The sequence below is a fragment of the Erpetoichthys calabaricus genome, chromosome 9 (assembly GCF_900747795.2).
Source record: "Erpetoichthys calabaricus chromosome 9, fErpCal1.3, whole genome shotgun sequence".
Taxonomy (NCBI): Eukaryota; Metazoa; Chordata; class Cladistia; order Polypteriformes; family Polypteridae; genus Erpetoichthys; species Erpetoichthys calabaricus.
Window position 1 is genome coordinate 89,441,032 of NC_041402.2, and position 22,007 is coordinate 89,463,038.

Consider the following 22,007-nt stretch of genomic DNA (forward strand, 5'->3'; position numbering starts at 1 on the left):
TGTATTTATCTTTCTTCAGTGTTTCAGGTGGATATTATTTGTATTCAATGTTATATACTCATTTTAAACTTCTGTGAAGAAGTGCTATGTAAATTAAAGATATTATTATTATCTCTTTACTTGAACCATTTTATGTACTTCTATCAGGACTTTTCTGTAGTCTTCAATGCTGCCTGACCAGCACTCTATATAGCTGGATTCTGTTGCTTGTCTTTTTGTGTATAGTCATTCACTCAGTTGACATCTGTGTAAATAAAGCTTATCTGAACCACAAAGGAATTGACAATTATTGCATCCATCTTTTGGATGTTCACATCTGAAATCTACTCTGTGTTCCTGGCCAGTTACTGTCACAATTTACCCTCCGAGTAGCGGTGCACTTCTCTCCTTGTACCACTGGCTCGCTTGTTCTTTTTTCATTTCAGTCCACAATTACAGCTGCATAATGATGCATAACCATAACATTTCTTCAATTTTATCAGGCTGCTGATAAACACATGTCGAACAACATGCGGCTGCTTGTCTGAAAATTGTCAAAAAAACGTTTTGCTGTATGAAACTGATTACCAAAACTTACACCTCTCCGACATGAATCTGAAATTAGCAAAACGGAAAGGCTTATAGCACACTAAAACTTTAAATGTATTTTTCTGCGAGTAAAACAGTTTTTTTTTTTATTGAATACTTAGAAGATTTCTGAATTCGCAGAGAAATCACAATATACTCTACGCTTCCGTTACCTGTCAGGAAATAGTTCCCGTCTGAATGCGAACGACGCAGTAGAAAGCACTGCACCCCGATTTTTCCGGTCACATGACCGTATTCATCACGTGACTAAACACAGACCACGGAAGTGAAAGTAAACAGGGCGCCAGAGGAAGAGAGTGCGACAGATGTATATTTTTGCTGACATACGTAAGATTTTTTTTGACAGTGTTTGATATTCATGTTAGTTTTCTTTAGCTATACTAGTTTTACAGTTCAATTGAAAAGATGCACTTTTACTGTCTTACACCAGGACCGACTGGCTTGTCAGCCAAGGATAGTTCTCCAAACGTCTCACAGCTCAAAGTATAGCTGAGAGCTACCAGCGACTTTCACTGGTGTGTTTTCAAAAGAATTGTACAGATGTTATCTAAGTAGTAGGCAAGCTGCGCACTGGATTAGCGACCAGTCGTCAAGATGCCTGTTGGAGAAGTTGGCCAGCGCTTCGGTTTATTTTTGTGATAAGCAACTTGCATAATCTGGACAGGTGTTTCGTTGTCATATAAACCACTTGGTAATGTGTTCTTTCCAAATGAACTATGGAAAGCTTATGAGCTGTGTGTCGGTAAACCTGTTGTATGAGGCTATTGGAATATAGCAAGGGACGGATAAAACAATTAATGACGTTAATTTACATGACTGCATTTAATTAAAAACACCCTTATCACTTTACAGTGTATTGAATTATGCCTCAATGGTTTTGCTTTCAAAGGTTAATAGTAATGGGATAGTTTAAACACAATATTTTTTTCCTTTAGTGTGTGAGGTGGATAATTTAATTGATCTGTTTGGTGTAACCGACGAGAACTTTATTTTTCATTGGCAGTTCATATAAAACGGACAAGGATTGTGGATATGAATGTACCTTTTACATGTTCATATAAACGGTCGCGTGCCGTTTTTGTTACATTTAAAAGTGTTTTTTGGAATTTTTTTAATATCAAGTGTAGGATTATTTGCAAATCAAATCTTTTCAAAAACGCGAAGGCTTTCATATATTTATGGCAATACTCGGTTGTTTACTGAAATGCAGGGCTGGATTAAGACCTTTAGAGGCCCTAAGCACTTAAAAGATTATTATTATTATTACTATTTTTATTATTGTACATATATTTATGTATTTTTTTTCCATATAACGTGGGAGCCCCTTTTTGTGCATCCTGGTTCAGCTGCACCATTTGCAGTTTTGCACCATATGGTAAATCCAGCAATTGAAATCAATAGAATGTAGTTCTCTCCTTCCCTTGATGCTCTAAGCACGTGCTTATTTTGTGTAATGGTTAATCCATCCATCCATCCATCCGTTTTCCAACCCGCTGAAACCGAACACAGGGTCACGGGGGTCTGCTGGAGCCAATCCCAGCCAACACAGGGCACAAGGCAGGGAACCAATCCCGGGCAGGGTGCCAACCCACCGCAGGACACACACAAACACACCAAGCACACACTAGGACCAATTTAGAATCACCAATCCACCTAACCTGCATGTCTTTGGACTGTGGGAGGAAACCCACGCAGACATGGGGAGAACATGCAAACTCCACGCAGGGTGGACCCGGGAAGCGAACCCGGGTCTCCTAACTGCGAGGCAGCAGCGCTACCACTGCGCCACCGTGCCGCCCATGGTTAATAACTATACTGAAATACTTGACATTTTTTATTTTCTCCTTCCACAAGTTTGACTTTTGATGTTGATGCAAGTGATATAATTAGTGTTGCTTCATTTAGTAGACCATTTTAACACCAATGTGATAAATCAGAAAAAAGTGACATAAGGGACATGTTTGCATTTTAACGCAATAACTATATCATTGCTCATCTGTGATTGTAATTATAAATCAGAATCACTTTTATTCCCCAGTACTTCATGTACAGGAATTTAACTTGGTAGCTTTGAAGCTGCTTTTAACATAACACATCCCATAAAAATAACATAAATAACAATGTACATTATAAACATTTGTGGAACAGTGCATTTATAAAGGAAATTCACTGTTATGTTCAATTCAACATGATACAGTTTGGTTCCATGAGGCAAGTACTGTGGGAAGGGACAGCAGCCCATTGAAGTCTGAAAAGAATCCTGTCTTATCAGAACAAAGGCAAGCAACACAGCAGCATTCCTGGACTTACAATACAGTACTGCAGTTTTTAACACTTTTTTAATTTGACGCTTAAACTATTTTTCAAAATATTTAGACATTTCTTACTGGAATATAAATATAAACAACTTACATATTGTTTATAACATACCAGGCTGTTTTAGTATAGAAAGTGATAAAGAATCTTCATTGAAAGTTCTCAAGTTACCTTTAAGTCTCTTTAAGAAAAGCTGTGCTTCTTCCTCATACAAAGAAATGTAGGATTTTTTTTTTATTTATAAAAAAAAAATCTTCACTTTAAAACAGTTTCATGGTGCAGATTAATGTATACCATAATTGCAATTTATATATGTTATCTGGAAAGTAATGATGATGATAGTAATAAAAGTTCTATCTCTTCATTTTCTTGAAGTTAGGTACAAGAGAGTTGAACACCATTTGGCTCTGTACTTCAATTACATTTCTCACTGTCCACATGGTATCTGAAGATCAGTAAGAGAACATTCTTCTTTCAGATATTCCATCCAATCAGTTGGAGGCTTTCTTGGTCTTTGTTTTCCATCAACAACCTTACCAAACACAATTTTTTTTGGTAGCCTATAATTATCCATTCTTCTGACATGTCCTGCTCACCACAGACGGTACTTCCTAATTATCCTATCCATTGGTGGCATGCCAGTGATCCTGTACAGTTCATCATTGTAAATATCTGTCCACTTTCGCCCAGCCAGACTTCTTAGTCATCTTGTGTTGAAAGCATTAGGCTTTGAATACTCATTTTGAGTGCCTGTCCATGTTTCAGCTCCATACAACACTTTTGCAAGCACTGTCGACTTATATATGCTTACTTTGCATTAAAAACTTTGCGTTTTTAAGCTTATGCTTTGTTGATCCCAGACAGATTTCTGTCATTCTTGGAACCTAACAGCACCTAATCCAATACGACGATTGATTTGTTTTATACACTTTACACCTTCTGTAAGTAGACTTCCCAAATACACAAACTCCGACACTCTCTCAACCCTTTCACCTCTTATTTTTTGTTCTTCACCATTTCTTGAGACCATGCTTACATTCTGATAGTGTTTTTTTTTATTCTCTATGGTTAAGCCCCACTCTTAACGATTCTTCTAATTTCGTCATGAATTGGTTCAACATTTCTTCACTTTCCCAGATCAGTACCAAATCGTTAGCATACAAAAGAACGAGTAGTCATTCTACACCTTCTACACATATGAACTCTTCCATCGGGCTTTGAGTAAGCAAGTTTGACTCCATGATTCACATGTTGTAACGTTGTTTCAAAAACACAACCAATGTAAATGTTGAACAAAGCTGGAGACAACAAACATCCTTGCTGTAACCCTGTATGAACTATAAACCATTTTGTTAATGCACTTCTTACTTGAACAGCAGCCGATGTATCTTCATACAGAGACTAGATGAGGTTGCACAGTTTTGTTGATACACCATAGTTTATGAGGATTTTCAAGAGTTTAATCCTTCTTACTGTGTAATATGCTTCTTTTAAATCTACAAAGCACATGTGTACTGGCACCTGTTTTTTCTTTGCCTGTTCCATTAGATGTCTCATGTTAAAGATCTGTTTAATATCACATGTGTGAACACTTTATCGACCACACTTAACAAACATGTCCCTTGGTGGTTATCATTTATGCGTGTCTCCTTTCTTGATTAATTAAACCAAAATATCTGGAATAAATGTTGCAAATGTCTCACATTTAGCCGATGGTGGTTTGAACATCCATTCCACATGATGAGTCAAATGTAAATTTTCTGAACCACCGTTTATTGTTTTGGAGAAGCAGAACCATGTCTCAATTTGGAAGCTGCATTATATTTGTTAAACTTAGCCTTTAGTATTTCATGTAGGATTAATTTAGTCTTTCTGTATTTTGTTCTGTGTTACAGCATGCTCTCCTGATTTTCCAAACTGCTTATGCTTTCCATTCATTACTGCCGAAATTTGTTCCGTATATAAATTCTTCATGGAGATACTGTATTGGCCACAGCCCACAGTATCTCAGTGAAATTATTGACCTTGCTATTTACCTTGCTTGGTACCTTAGAAAAGGTACTAAAGTCAGACTAAATCATACATATAATTTTAGAAAAGGTAGAGGCAGCTGCAACACCTTAATAACAAGTTCCTCTTTAGTCCTAGTAACAAGCGTTATTACATTAAAGAAAAGGTATTTATGCCTCTCCAGGGGTAGCTGAAGAAGAGTTAAGGCATAGAATAACATTCACAACAGCAAATGTTGCAAACCTGCCGAAGAGGTTTTCTAACAAATGTGGTTTGCAAACTATATTATGGCAAAACAGTTTATGTAAATGAAAATATGTTTGTAATCAATGATTCATGTGGCAATGACATAATAATGTTTGCATTTTGTAGCAGTCATTTTTTCAGTTACTGCAGTGAACATGTGAATACATTTTTTACATGTATGTTAAGATAAATCAAATACTTTATTATGATGATATCATTGTTTACCCCAGCTGAAGTTCCCCTTCTCTATCACATAGGAAATTCACTTCCTGCATGGAGGAAAATGTTGTGTTCACATTCAGTAAAAGTAAAAGAATCTGATGTGGTAGCAGTGTCTTGAACATCTGCAAATGTGCTTTCTCTTCTATGAGTTTCTTTTGGTTTGAGAGGAAGTGCCATATCTTCTTCTCTAGGGCATGAAGTTCTTCGTAGTTGCGAATTCTGTTCTGTTCTGTTCTCTTCCCCATCTTGAAATAAAAGTAAAACTAAACAAAGTGGTGTTAAAAAGCCTGATATCCTGTGAAATAAATCTGTTGCACACAAATAAAGTATTAATTAAACAGTGCATTTTCAAATGCATATGTTATGTTGATGATTTCAGGCATAATGAGGCCACTTTAATGTCAATCTTGAAAGGATCCTCCCATGGAGTTCTCATGTCAGTTCTTGGCAAATGATTACCAGGTAGAGGACTGTTGTGCTGACCCTCCTTTGTAAATGTTTTGCTAGAGGACTCCCTGTTTTGTTTAAACTTACGTAGTGAGCACTGGCACACAGCTCAGAGAGAACGTTGATCTACAGTAGACTGCTGGGAATTGGTTTGTTTAAAAAATAAAAATACAGATATTTGTTTCCCACCATTTTAACTTTATTTCAGTTGTGCTTTGAGTATGCAATTTTTAATATCTTCAGTTTTCATTTTTCAGTTGGCTTTAAATTCTGTTTTTAATTCATTTAACAAAATTATTTTTTAGATGTTGTAATTATGGTTTTCATTTAGTTGAACTAATATACAAAGTGAACCCACAACAGAAAACAAATTCTGATTAGGTCAATAAATAGTAGAAATCAATGCTAAACAAAATGTTGGCATTAAATACTTGTGGAAACTATTCTATTTTCATGACATGATGTTATGTTTATTTTTACATGGGTTATTATAATTGCTAACAGGTTATGTACAAAAGATCGAAGCTACTATAGCCATCATCTGATTTGTTTAGCATTTTCTGGTTAGTCCAAAATGGAAAAAATCATTTTCCTGTACTTTACTCATTCTTCTCACATCATCTGCCACCACATTCAGCCACATCTTCCATCTTGGTGCACCTCTTCTTTACCCAATCATCCTTTGCCTTTCACTCTAAACCACCTCAATCTTTTTTCCTTAGAAAACACTTTACCAAACCCATCTCTTAACTTGGCGTTCATCTTTCTGTAATTCATAAAAGTCTGCACATCAACCTGATTATTCCTCATCTCTGTTCTTTGCAGCTCTATGTTCCACTTCCCTTCAATGGTGGAGAGCTTCTTTAAAAAACAAAATGGGAGACAACTCTCAGAATGCTTTCAACGCACCCCTCATGCTCATTATTGCTGCTGTGCCCACACCTCTGTATGTAATCTGTATTTCAAATGATTACATCCTCCAAAACGACTGCATTGCTGATATCTAAATTTACACTTGTTTCATTACTGTTATGGACCTTCCCACACACTTCCTACAAAGAAGGTTCCACTCACTTCCACTCACTGGCTACAGACTACCTTTCACACCACTATATCTTTTATGCATTCACTTCTGATGACCTGCGTGTTATATTGAATTTCTCCCAGCAACACTACTGCACACACCACATGGCTATGCACCAAGCTTTTTATACCTCCTATGCTTTTGCCTCCACCCATCATATTAGTCTTTCCTGCATTTACCTTGAGGCCTTTTACCTCAAAGCTAGCCATGGCTCTTTTTACAAAATTTGGAAATGATACATCAACAGGGAAAGTACATACAACAGCCAGCAATGGATGGCTTTTATTTCAATTTTGTCCTCAATCACTTTCATTACTTGTATCAAAATCTTGATTGATCATCCTTTTTTTTTAAATAGAAATGAGCAAATTTTTTTTTTCTTTCAGTTTTCAGAAATCCTCCTCTGACACACTCAATTGTGTTGCAAAGATCTGCCCAAGACGTTCTACTGCCTATTTTTCTATTGCTTTAACTATCTTCTTTGTATCACTTATGTTTTACACTTTAGAAAACTTAGAGGTAGTTGCTTCAGTTTTCTCACAAAATAAATAATTTTCCCTTTTGTTCTCATCATCCCTTTTGTTCTCATCATTCAACAGCATCCTAGTTTACTACTTCTAGGTACCATTAACCCCTATTATTGTCTATCAAGATGGTGTCTTCAGAATTTTTAAGCAATTCTCACATACATTTTACCAGCCTTTTGCCATCTACTTTGTGATCTTGAACACATTCTTCTTTACTTTATCATTTTGCAGCTCTTGGCTTCTTGCACTTTGCAACTGCTTTTCAAGCAATTCACTTTGCTTCTGTATTGATTGCCATGTTGCCTTCTGCATTTTGTTTCTCCCACTGCTTTCTGTATCTTCTTTTCTCCCCAATTATCTTTTGTGCATCTGCATTCCACCACTGAGATTTGGTTTTAACCATACCTTTCTAATTTCTTCCCACTTGCCATCACTCCTGATGCCTCTAAAGCCTACTCACTCTTGCTAACAATACCTCAACAGATTTAATTTGGACACTTCTTCTGCTTCCAAACCTTTAGCCTTGTTACATGCATCCTGTTACTTTTTTATGCCTCTGTGTTTCATGTCTCTCATCATTGCTCTGTAGATCCTTTAAATTAGCCAAAAATTCAAGTAGGAATAAGCTGACCCAAATATAAGCCGAGGTACCTAATTTTACCTACAAAAACTGGAAAAACTTATTGACTCGAGTATAAGCCTAGGGTGGGAAATGCAGCAGCTATTGGTAAGTTTCAATAATCAAAATAAATACCAATAAAATTACCGTACATTAATTGAGGCATCAGTAGGTTAAAAGTATTTATTTCAAAGAAAAACAGTAAACTAGCTCTGTAAGTAGAGAAGAGGGTCAACAAAAACAATATGGTATCTCGCTCGCTCTCTCTCTCGTGTGCGTGCGTGCGTGTGTGTGTGTATGTGTGTGTCTGTCTCTCTCTTGCTCTCTCTCTCTCACTCGCTGCACAGGGAATGCACAGGGAATGCACAGGGAGAGACTGAACACGTGTGGAAATCATCGGTGCGCATAAACCGAAAGGAAACTGGTTTGTTCGTATACCGAGTGTGTGGTCGTGAACAGATGCAAAAGTTTGGCGAACTTTTTGGTCGTAACCCAATTTGTACATGTTCAGAGACGTTTGTAAACCGAGGTTCCACTCGGTACTGTACACTCCAGCTTTCTGTCGGGTTGGCGGGGGCAGCGGAACCTGACTCGAATATAAGCCGAGTGTGATTTTTTCAGCACATTTTGGGTGCTGAAAAACTTGGCTTATATTCGAGTATATACGGTAAGTAATATAATATTCAAATGCATCTTAAATATTGTGCATGCTACATATACATTTACATTTTGTATGCTTTTATTTTTGTATTATTCATATTCTTGCTTTTTTACCCATGGTGTGCCTGCAATGCATGCCACACTTAATTAAGCCTTAGTTGTTTAAATTAATCCGGTGAAAACTACAACCTTGAAACAAATGTGACACGTAACACTGCCTTTCACAGAAATTAGATTGTTCTCGGGTACAAAAAAGTGACTCCTATCAATACGAAAACACAACTCACCACAAAATATGCAAACCAAAATCACTCAAGATTGCTCAATGATGTAAAAATAAATAAATAAATAAAAGCTGTTGGATAGCAGATTAGGTGTGTAGGACCAGGTCAGATTTGATACTTCTCACTTAGCTTGTTCAGCACATTAAATAATACCACTTGAGGTCTACAAATAAGCACTTTGAGAATGAAATGGCTCTGGACTCCTTCAGCCTTAAGATGTCTGCTGGAAAGGAACATTGTAGAATAGCAAAATGTGACGTTATACTGAAAACGATGTAGTCTGAAACAAAGAGTAATTTTTTTATCAGAAGAATCTTTATATATAATTCACTAAGTCCATGGCAAGCAAGACACACGCAAGACAGAGCCCCGCCCACCAACAATTCACTAAGCAGCCGACCATGGCACGCACAACAGAGCCCTGCCCACCAACTTTAACACTCCTCCCACATCCATTATCTTCACATTGTTTTCCTTTTATTTCTGATCCCGTTCAACAACTATATGGCGACATCGACTTCTCAACCGTGACTCCGGAACAACTCAGTACGCGAGCTATATTAAGCATCACCAACGAAGACTCGCTACACCGTATTGAACAAGTACTGAAACTTATCCCTACCGACGAAGTAACTTCCACCAGGGTTGACTCCATCGTCACAGAAGATCCCGCAGATCAAGTTTCATTCCCCGAAGAGTTTCTTAACAGTCTTACTCCCACTGGCATGCCTCCGCATAAACTCAAAATTAAAATAGGTTCAGTCGTCATGCTTCTCAGAAACCGTCAATGGCAAGCAAGACGCACGCAAGACAGCGCCACGCCCGCCAACTCACAAAGCCCCGCCCACCAACAATAATTCACTAAGCGGCCGTGCGCGCTGATGATTTCCGCACGTGTTCAGTCTCTCCCTGTGCATTCCCTGTGCAGCAAGCGAGAGAGATACACACACACACACACACGAGAGAGAGAGACACACACACACACACGAGAGAGAGAGACACACACACACACACACACACACACACACACAGGTGCACGCGAGAGAGAGAGACACACACACACACACACGAGAGAGAGAGAGAGAGAGAGACACACACACACACACGAGAGAGAGAGAGAGACACACACACACACACACAGGTGCACGTGAGAGAGAGAGAGAGAGAGAGACACACACACACACACGGACAGAGGTGCGCGAGAGACACACACACACACACACACACACGAGAGAGAGAGACACACATACACACGAGAAAGAGAGAGAGACACACACATACACACACGAGAGAGGGGGCTGGACACATAAGGCAGAGAAGGCAGTTAAAGAATACACTGGGCTTGATTTTGTTTTCACTTCTGTTTACAGCGATCGGTTCATAGCGTGCATTGTTGCAATGTTACTTTTCTTGGTGGTTTATTACATTACGGATGTTTCAAATGTTCATTTTTTTCCCTGTGCTTAAAACTCATTAAAAAAGTGTTTCTCAACTGTGACTCCGGAACAACTCAGTACACGAGCTATATTAAGCGTCACCAACGAAGACTCGCTACACCTTAATGAACAAGTACTGAAACTTATCCCTACCAGCGAAGTACCTTTCAGCAGCGTTGCCTTCATTGTCACAGACGATCCCGCAGATCAAGTTTCATTCCCCGAAGAATTTCTTAACAGTCTTACTCCCACTGGCATGCCTCCGCATAAACTCAAAATTAAAATAGGTTCAGTCGTCATGCTTCTCAGACACCTCATGCCAGCAAGAAGTCTCTGTGTTGGCACTAGACTGACTGTTACCAGCATTCACTGCAATGTACTGGAGTGTAAAACTATTGCAGCTCCTACTGCATAAACTGTCCTTATTTCCCGGATATCCCTGACCCCATCAGATTCAAATTTGCCTTTTACTTTTACACGCAGACAATTTCCTGTTAGATTGGCCTTTGCAATGACAATTAATAAGGCAAAGGGACAAACTTTCAAAATGATATGCCTGTATCTGTCAAACCCATTTTTCAGTCATTGACAATTGTATGTTGCTCTCTCCAGAGTTCCATCTTTTCATTCACTCAGTCGTATCCTCAAACTCACCCCATTTGGACAACTGTGTCATTCAGGCAGTGTTCACTCATCAATAAATAATTATGCGGCGTATGCTACGCTGTGAGTTGGCTAGTATAGTATAGAAAGTCTCTTTGTTACAATACCGAATAACACAGGATTTGTAAGAGTTTAATATTGTGTATTTTATACTAATGTGATAATCTGCTAATTAACATGTCTAGTAGGTTGGCTTTCCAAAATTGAGAACCTTGCCAATGAACATTAAAAGTTTAAAGATGAACAAATTGATATACATGTGTATTGTCAGTCCTGCTCATTTCTGTTTAGTATGTGGCATGAAATTATAAAACAGTAAGAAATCAAATATTGAAAATAGCTCAACAGTTAAATCAAAGTCAAAGTGAACTTTATTGTCATCTCAACCATATTCAAGTATACAGATAGAGAAATTGCGAAGCTCAGGGTCCACAGTGTAACAACATGACGTGCAAATAATAAATTAAAAATAGAATTAAAATTTAAAATTAAAACACAGACAAGACAAGACATTGCGTAAAGACAAGACAAAGAAGTAGCAGCAATATTGACGTGTAGTTAGCAATATGAACATTGATTCAATGTATGGTATTTACAATCTAGATACATAAATACAGTAATCCCTCGCTATATCGCGCTTCGCCTTTCGCGGCTTCACTCCATCGCGGATTTTATATGTAAGCATATTTAAATATATATTGCGGATTTTTCGCTGCTTCGCGGGTTTCTGCGGACAATGGGTCTTTTAATTTCTGGTACATGCTTCCTCAGTTGGTTTGCCCAGTTGATTTCATACAAGGGACGCTATTGGCAGATGGCTGAGAAGCTACCCAGCTTACTTTTCTCTGTCTCTTGCGCAGACTTTCTCTGATCCTGACGTAGGGGGATTGAGCAGGGGGCTGTTCGCACACCTAGACGATACGGACGCTCGTCTAAAAATGCTGAAAGATTATCTTCACGTTGCTATCTTGTGCAGCTGCTTCCTGAAACGACATGCTGAACGGTGCTTCGTATACTTAAAAGCACGAAGGGCACGTATTGATTTTTTTAATCTGTCTCTCTCTATCTCTCTCTCTCTCTCTCTCTCTCTCTCTCTCTCTCTCTGCTCCTGACGGAGGGGGTGTGAGCTGCCGCCTTCAACAGCTTTGTGCCGCGGTGCTTCGCATACTTACAAGCCAAACAGCCCTATTGATTTGTTTGCTCCTTTGAAGAGGAAGATATGTTTGCATTCCTTTAATTGTGAGACTGAACTGTCATCTCTGTCTTGTCATGGAGCACAGTTTAAACTTTTGAAAAAGAGACAAATGTTTGTTTGCAGTGTTTTCAATAACGTTCCTGTCTCTCTACAACCTCCTGTGTTTATGCGCAAATCTGTGACCCAAGCATGACAATATAAAAATAACCATATAAACATATGGTTACTACTTCGCGGATTTTCTTATTTCGGGGGTGGCTCTGGAACGCAACCCCCGCGATGGAGGAGGGATTACTGTATAGTCAATAGATATCTATATCTATTATTTATTTATTATATTACATAATACAGAAATTATCAGTGTATGGTAATAGTTGTTTAGGACATGTGTAAACAATGACAGGTCAATGTTTCACAGCAGAAGGATATCAAAGAATGTCAAAGTGCAGTGTGCAAAATACATAAAGGTCAGTATGAGATTTTCAGTTCTTTACTACATGCACACTAGACTCTGCAGGAAAGTGGCTTGCATGTATAAAAGTTCTGTTTTTAGAGGTGGTTGAGGCAGTGTGGAAGATCCCAGGATGCAGCATGGTGTTAAGGAGTCTGACAGCTTGGGCATAAAAACTATCCTGCAGCCTGGCAGATCTGGCTTTGATGCTGCAGTATCTTCTCTTGGATGGCAGAAGTGTGAAAAATCCATGTGAGGGGTGTAAGGGGTCCTGCACAATGCTGCAGGCCTTGCAGACACTGCGTTTGTAAAATATGTCCTGTAGTGAATGGAGAGGCACCCCAATAATGTTCTGTGCTGTCTTCACTATCCTTTGCAGGCGTTTGCGGTCAGATATGTTGCAGTTGCCGTACCAGACAGTGATGCAGTTGGTCAGAACACGCTCAATAGTCACTCTGTAGATGATATATAGAGTGGCACCGAAACAGTTTACTTAAATAAGTAATGTTTAAATGTGGTGATGACATTAACAAATAGGAATTTAAAATAATGGTCACTCCTTTAACCGACACCTTATCGTGGTGGAGGGGTTTGCGTGTCCCAATGATCCTAGGAGCTCTGTTGTCCGGGGCTTTATGCCCCTGGTAGGGTCACCCAAGGCAAACTGGTCCTAGGTGAGGGATGAGACAAAGAGCGGTTCAAACCTCCTATAATGAATGAAAACTTTGGACGGCGTTTTCCCTTGCCCGGACGCAGGTCACCGGGGCCCCCCTCTGGAGCCAGGCCTGGAGGTGGGGCTCGATGGCGAGCGCCTGGTGGCCGGGCCTGCACCCATGGGGCTCGGCTGGGCACAGCCCGAAGAGGCAACGTGGGTCCCCCTTCCCATGTTCTCATCACCTATGAGAGGGGCCAAGGAGGTCGGGTGCAGTGTGAGTTGGGTGGTGGCCGAAGGCGGGGACCTTGGCGGTCCGATCCTCGGCTACAGAAGCTGGCTCTTGTGACGTGGAATGTCACCTATCTGAAGGGGAAGGAGCCTGAGCTAGTGCGTGAGGTTGAGAGGTTCCGGCTAGATATAGTCGGACTCACCTCGACGCACAGCTTGGACTCTGGAACCAATCTCCTTGAGAGGGGCTGGACTCTCTACCACTCTGGAGTTGCCCCCGGTGAGAGGCGCTGAGTGGGTGTGGGTGTCCGCCTTCGGGTGGGGGGACGGGTTCTAATTGTTGTTTGTGCATATGCACTGAACAGCAGTTCGGAGTACCCACCCTTTTTGGAGTCCCTGGAGGGGGTGCTGGAGGGCATACCTTCTGGGGACTCCCTCGTTCTGCTGGGAGACTTCAATGCTCACGTGGGCAATGACAGTGAGACCTGGAAGGGCGTGATTGGGAGGAATGGCCCCCCTGATCTGAACCTGAGCGGTGTTTTGTTATTGGACTTCTGTGCTCGTCACGGATTGTCCATAACGAACACTATGTTCAAGCATAGGGTGTTCATATGTGCACTTGGCACCAGGACACCCTAGGCCTCAGTTCGATGATCGACTTTGTGGTTGTCTCATCGGACTTGCGGCCACATGTCTTGGACACTCGGGTGAAGAGAGGGGCGGAGCGGTCAACTGATCACCACCTGGTGGTGAGTTGGCTTCGATGGTGGGGGAGGATGTCGGTCAGGCCTGGTAGGCCCAAACGTGTTGTGAGGGTCTGCTGGGAACGTCTGGCAGAGCCCCCTGTCTGAAGTAGCTTCAACTCCCACCTCCGGCAGAACTTCGACCATATCCCGAGGGAGGTGGGGGACATTGAGTCCGAATGGGCCATGTTCCGTGCCTCTATTGTTGAGGCAGCTGACCGGAGCTGTGGCCGTAAGGTGGTCGGTACCTGTCGTGGCAGCAATCCCCGAACCCGTTGGTGGACACTGGCGGTGAGGGATGCCGTCAAGCTGAAGAAGGAGTCCTACAGGACCCTTTTGTCCTGTGGGACTCTGGAGGCAGCTGATAGGTACCGGCAGGCCAAGCGGAATGCGACTTTGGTGGTTGCTGAGGCAAAAACTCTGGCGTGGGAGGAGTTTGGGGAGGCCATGGAGAACGACTTTCGGACGGCTTCGAGGAGATTCTGGTCCACCGTCCGGTGTCTCATGAGGGGGAAGCAGTGCAGTGTCAACACTGTATATGGTGGTTTATGTTGCGCTACTGACCTCAACTCAGGACGTTGTGAGTCGGTGGGGAGAGTACTTCGAAGACCTCCTCAATCCCACTAACATGCCTTCCAATGTGGAAGCAGAGCCTGGGGACTCAGAGGTAGGCTCCCCCATCTCTGGGACTGAGGTCACCGAGGTGGTCAAAAAACTCCTTGGTGGCAGGGCCCCGGGGGTGGATGAGATACGGCCGGAGTTCCTCAAGGCTCTGGATGTTGTAGGACTGTCTTGGTTGACACGCCTCTGCAACATCGCATGGACATCAGGGACAGTGCCTCTGGATTGGCAGACTGGGGTGGTGGTCCCCCTCTTTAAAAAAGGGGACCGGAGGGTGTGTTCCAACTACAGAGGGATCACACTCCTCAGCCTCCCTGGAGAAATCTATTCGGGGGTCCTGGAGAGGAGGGTCCGTCGGATAGTTGAGCCTCAGATTCAGGAGGAACAGTGTGGTTTTCGTCCTGGTCGCGGAACAGTGGACCAGCTGTACACCTTTAGCAGGATCCTGGAGGGTGCATGGGAGTTTGCCCAACCTGTGTACATGTGTTTTGTGGACTTGGAAAAGGCATTCGACTGTGTCCCTCAGGGAATCCTGTGGGGGGTACTCCGAGAGTATGGGGTACTGGACCCCCTGATAAGGGCTGTTCGGTCCCTGTACGATCGGTGCCAGAGCTTGGTCCTCATTGCTGGCAGTAAGTCGAACCCGTTTCCAGTGAGAGTTGGACTCTGCCAGGGCTACCCTTTGTCACCGATTCTGTTCATAACTTTTATGGACAGAATTTCTAGGTGCAGCCAGGGCGTTGAGGGGGTCCGGTTTGGTGGACTCAGGATTGGGTCACTGCTTTTTGCAGATGATGTTGTCCTGTTTGCTTCATCAGGCCATGATCTTCAGCTCTCTCTAGATCGGTTCGCAGCCGAGTGTGAAGTGGCTGGGATGGGAATCAGCACCTCCAAATCCGAGACCATGGTCCTCAGCCGGAAAAGGGTGGAGTGCCCTCTCAGGGTTGGTAGCGAGATCCTGCCCCAAGTGGAGGAGTTCAAGTATCTCGGGGTCTTGTTCACGAGTGAGGGAAGAATGGAGCATGAGATCGACAGGCGGATCGGTGCGGCTTCTGCAGTAATGCGGGCTCTGCATTGGTCTGTCGTGGTGAAACGGCGAAGCTCTCAATTTACCAGTCAATCTATGTTCCTACCCTCACCTATGGTCATGAGCTATGGGTAGTGACCAAAAGAACGAGATCGCGAATACGAGCGGCTGAAATGAGTTTCCTCCGCAGGGTGTCTGGGCTTTCCCTTAAAGATAGGGTGAGAACCTCAGTCATCCGGGAAGGGCTCAGAGTAGAGCCGCTGCTCCTCCGCATCGAGAGGAGTCAGATGAGGTGGCTTGGGCATCTGATCAGGATGCCTCCTGGACGCCTCCCTAGTGAGGTGTTCCGGGCACGTCTAACCTGGAGGAGGCCCCGGGGAAGACCCAGGACACGCTGGAGGGACTATGTCTCACGGCTGGCCTGGGAACGCCTTGGGATTCTCCCAGAAGAGCTAGAAGAAGTGGCCAGGGAGAGGGAAGTCTGGGCATCTTTGCTCAAGCTGCTGCCCCCGCGACCCGACCTCGGATAAGTGGAAGTGGAAGAGGATGGATGGTCACTTTGCAGACACTACTAAAATTACTTGTTACAAAAACCTAACTTATAGAATTATAACTTAACTTACAGAATTATTTAATATTCTGTGGCTGCAAAACCATAGTATGTTGATTTTACCAACTCTTCAGGACATATGAGCTGCTATCCCCTGCAATAAGCTTTTAGTTGGTATCGTTTATACTTTACAAAAATTATTAAGCTGCTCAGTGCCAAACATACTTAGTTGAGTCAGTTATCTTGGATTTCAAAAAAAAATTTCCTTACATGTTTATTAGGTCATTTATTTAAATGAATTATATTCATTTTATTTTTGAGGCATCATAGAAAATTCTAAAGATACCTTTCTCACATGTATTTCTGCTCTCTTTGGTAAAAAAAAAAAAAAGATGTTACGATCAATTCATGTCTTTGGCTTAAAATTCCATATAAAAAAATATTAAATGTATAATTAATTGATTAATTGTAAACAAGTCGATAGATTAATCATTTATGAAATAATTTTTAAGGCTGGCTGTAATGATATTGTACATAACCATTTCCTTTATATCACAAAACTCGAGAATCCTCTCATCTTCAACATTCCTTGTGCTGCGGTTAAAATCTCCATGGATTTTCCCATAAACGTCACCACTGAATACAACATGTCCATTCAGGTCAACATCCTGATGATCTCCTTCCCCAGAAGCATCTCAGTCGTCCACCCCATCTAACTGTCCCAAACTTCATTTTTCCATTCGTTGATTCAACCTGTTGGGCATATGCTGAGACCCTGGTCATAAGTTGTTTGCCAACAATCATCCTTGCAACTTACGTCAGCCCATTTTTCTGACACAAATATGCCAACCCCAGCAACACTGCTCCTCAAACTTTAAAGCTTGTATCTTTTTCATTGCTCTCCCTGAGTACAAGGGCAAGTATTGTTCCATCCTGTCTCATGTATGAAGCTCACATGTACTCTCATGTGCTCTATACTTTCACCGCTCCTCCCAATTTTCCTGTCATGTTATAACACAGTGGTTTCCAAACTTTATTTTATCACGGCTCCCTTAAAAATATTTGATCATATGGCGCCTCTCTTCCATTTTATAAAATACTACAAACACAAAAATTTTTAGTACTAAAAAATTTATTAAGATAAACTCTTATACACAAGAAAAAATGAATAACAATATTTTATTATTGTCGCTTAATGAGATGGATGTGCTTGCCTATTAGCGCAAAGTTTATCAAATCTCGGTGTCATTGATGAGATAGCTACACGAAGCTCCTTTTCTATAACCAAACGAGCACGATATTTCGATTTTATTGCAGCTAATGCAGAAAATCCTGTTTCGCATAAATAAGATGTTGCGAACGGCAGCAATACTTTTAAAGCTTTATTTGACAAAATATTATATTCACTCTTAATATCTAGCCAAAATTGAATCAGAGATACATTCTGAAATTTTTGTTTTAAAGAAGTATCACAAGATAGTTCAATCACGTTTTCTTTCTCAATACTTGTTAATTCAAATTCGTCATCTTCTTCGTTGATAAATGGATTCTGTATCCACGCATATTTTGTAAAATCAAGATCATCAAAATAATTCGAAAAATGAATTAACAAACCATCCAAGTGTTCAACAAATAGATTTTTGTTTGCTTCTATATTAACTTGGGCGCATAAATTTAAAAGTGGAAACATGTCGAACCTATTTTTTTCCAAATTTGTCTTCCATATCTCCATTTTTTTAATGAATGCTTTCACTTTATCTTTTTGAATCAATAAATGCATTTGTGGCCCTTGCATCGATTTATTCAAAACACTCAATTTTCCAAAAATTTCCACCAAATAGGTAAGTTTAATAATAAAATTATCATCCCTAAGCATATTTGCATCCTCATTATGATTTTCTTCGAGAAAAATTGCAATTTCTTCTTTGAGTTCAGGTACCCTCTGAATCACTTTTGCACGAGATAGCCAGTGCACTTCACAATAATACAAAAGTGAGGTGTAAGCAGCTTCCATATCTTCACACAGCTTTGCAAATAACCTAACTTTTAATGGACTGTTTTTTATGTAGTTTACAACTTTCGTTACTTTTGTAAAAACGTAGTTAAGTTCCTCACTCATATTTTTTGATATGAGAGCTGCTCTGTGGAGCATGCAGTGCGTCCAGAGAACATCGGGTGTTTTCCTTTTAATTAGTGCTTGAAGGCCAGTTTTGTGTCGTGACATTGACTGTGCACCGTCTGTACAAAGCCCAATGCAATTATTCCACAATATGCCGTTCTCATCAAAAAAATTGTCGATTATATTAAAAATTTCACTGGATGTGGCTTTGCCAGGAATGGGTTTGCAAAATAATATATCTTCAATTATATTATTCTCTTCAACATATCGAACATATGCAATTAAATGTGCATCTTTAGCTACATCGGTTGCTTCATCTACTTGTAAGGCGAATTTTGAAGTGCGCATCTGAGAAACTAATTGATCGCAAAGATCGTCAGATATATCATCGATTCTTCTGCCAACAGTGTTATCAGCAAGCGGTATTTGTCACAACTGTTTTGCATATGATTCGCCAAACATTGTTTTGACCATATCAATAGCTGCTGGCAAAACTAATGTTTCTCCTATTGTGTGTGGTTTTTTACACTTCGCGATTCTGTAAGATACTAAGTACGATGCTAGTAACGCATTTGATGGAATATGAACTATTTTTTTGAACGTTTGCTTTTGTTTAGTGAACTCATCCAATTTTCTTTGAAAAAATTCTTGGGACTTGCCAACGTATTGAGAGTTCATAGTTTCAATGTGGCGTTTTAATTTTCCGGGTCTCATACTATCAGCAGCCAAAACTTTCGAACAAAACAAACACATTGGTTTTTCCACATTATCAGTAATAACACTTGTAAATCCGAACGATAAATAAGACGAATCGTATTTTCTTCTCTTGGGAGTTCTTCCTTCCTGATTCCTACTACTTGTGCCAACATCAGATTCTTCATTATTAGAGGATTTTCTCTTATAACCAGTCAAGAACTTATCCATTTCTCTAAAAATATTAGGATAATTAATTTATTGTTCTTAAAAAAATTAAACTTAATTAAATTACTTACTATTGTGATCAGTGAGTAATTAGGTACGTCAAAATAAAATAAGAAACACAATCTAACACTGCTGAGCTAAACTGAAGTCGATATTGTCTCGATTTTTGGAGAGTTACTGGTCGGCCAAGTTACGTGTCATACCGCTGGTGGTTTATTCTTGCAATGAGTGGATATCGTAGGTAAGAAAGTGAGAAGTCCGACAACGCGTCTGAATATTTACGCAGTAATACGCAGCCAAATCTTTTCGCGTATGCGCATAGACAATACAAGCCCTACGGCCTACGGTGCTGATATATTTCTGAACCGTACTATTTGTTACGGGGTAAGGGTAGCATCAGCAGCATAGTAGTTAATATGTACCTATATGTTACGTATTGTATTAGCTGCACGTGCACTTTTTTTTGTCAATCCTGGCTAATATTCGCGCCTCCCCTTAGACTAGTCCACGCCTCCCTAGGGAGGCGCGCCTCCCAGTTTGGAAAACGCTGTTATAACAAGTTGCAATTGTTATATACTCTCTCTTGTGTTTCTTGCTTATTGCCTCTCCCTAATCTCCCATGTTGATATGTTTAGTTTTCATTTGCAAGGTAAAATGTGGTTAAATTATATATACAATTATATGAGAAAGTTTTTAGGTTAACGGGATTTCAAGATAGGTTTTGTAGAGAATTATTTTAACTGTCATAGACTGCCTTATTTATGTTACCATGTGCACATACCAGATTTATGGACCAGCATTTTCTGTTCATTATCTAACAAATGCGTATGATTTAAAAACAGTACAATAATCTAAATCCAAACATCTATATATCATAAAAATTGAGTTGGTTAGTAACAAGATTTATCAGTGCAGTATACTGAAATTTACAGCATTTCTTTTACAAACGTCTTTAAAGCTGATTTTCTAACAAAACATCTGGCTTTGTAACAACAAATTAGTTTTGTCAATAAGTCACTTGTTACATTTGCATTTGTGTTGAATCAGTACATGTAAGAAACATCAATTGGATTATAACCCTAACTGAAAAGAAACACTTAAAGAAAGTCAAATGGATTGAAAATTTTAATGTCATTCTAGTGAAAGCAGAAACATAAGACCTAGTTTGCAGTATCTCTTAGTTAACAATAACTCCTACAGTATCTTCAATTATTATAAATGCTGCAGGGTAAAAGAAAGTGAATACTGTACTGAGGTTTTATTGTATCCATATTTTTTATCAAATTTGATCTTCTGAGTGTCAGTTCCTATTCACTAACATTGCATCAATTTGATCAGTTCTGTTGTTGTTGTTGTTTGCAGCACAATAGATATCTGCCAAAATCTGCTTTTGTTATCTTGTCAAGAATGCTGTGATCTAAAGTTAAGTGTGACTGCTAGCTGCCTTTTTAGAACATGAGACACAAAATGTTATATAGTATGAATCATGCTAAAGTGTGATTTTTTTTTTTGTTGTTGTTTATATGTGGTAATAATGTGGGGATGTATTTGTCTGATTTCTTTACTTCTTTTATAGATGCAGTAACATTTATATGACCTGTGAAAAAGGACAAAAAAGTGATTCTTTTATTCAATGATAGCATAAGAATAGTGGTATCTTAAGTTTATATATACTTTGTGTCACTTTTATTTTGTACACACACCTAATAGAAAACAAGTCTCTTTTCCTTCAATACAGCCTGGATTTTTTAACATGTATCCGAAAATTATAATGAAACAGCACAGAAAACTGTACATAGCTATCCCTCTAGTGATCCCTGTCTCCTGTTCTGTTCTTAAAAATGCTTGATTTGACTGAGAACTGGGAATTGACTACATTAATCTTAGTTCATGTTCCTGGAATCATTCCAGGAATATTCTGTGATTTTTTTCCCCTCTCTCTCTCTCTCTCTCTCTCTCTCTCTCTCTCTCTCTCTCTCTCTCTCTCTCTGATGGGTACATAGGACAGTGTTCAGCTATCCAGCGGTATTTAAACATTGCCCTACTCATATTCAAGAAGTCGAGCTATACCATCAAGCATGCTTTACATCATTACACTGCCATGATCCATGGACTTAGTGTTTTTGCCATATCCTGGTTCTTCAGTTTGTGTAAATAAAAATAAACCAGTATTTACAAGACAGGCAATGAGTTTTCAGTCCTCCGCTGTTTAATGTTTTATTCCTTAACCCACTGCAACTAAGTAGTCTTGTTTTTTGGAAGTTGGTTAGATTGGTGTTCTGTTAACCATTATAAAGTAATGTGCATTTTGATAACACTGTTGCTCATCTGTTGTTTGACTAACTATTTAACACCTTTATTTTGGGCCAGAAGACTACATGTAAACTCCAGTAAG

At 40.1% G+C, this 22,007-nt stretch overlaps 1 protein-coding gene across 1 annotated transcript in view; it reads left to right on the top strand.

Moving 5' to 3' along the window:
- The first annotated feature begins 822 nt into the window (after positions 1 to 822).
- The window catches only part of wwp2 (WW domain containing E3 ubiquitin protein ligase 2), a 174,071-nt gene continuing 152,886 nt past the window's right edge, over positions 823 to 22,007 (top strand). The window contains exon 1 of the mRNA XM_028809863.2: positions 823 to 915. The gene's annotated coding sequence lies outside the window, so the exon portion shown is untranslated. The remainder of the gene's footprint in view (positions 916 to 22,007) is intronic.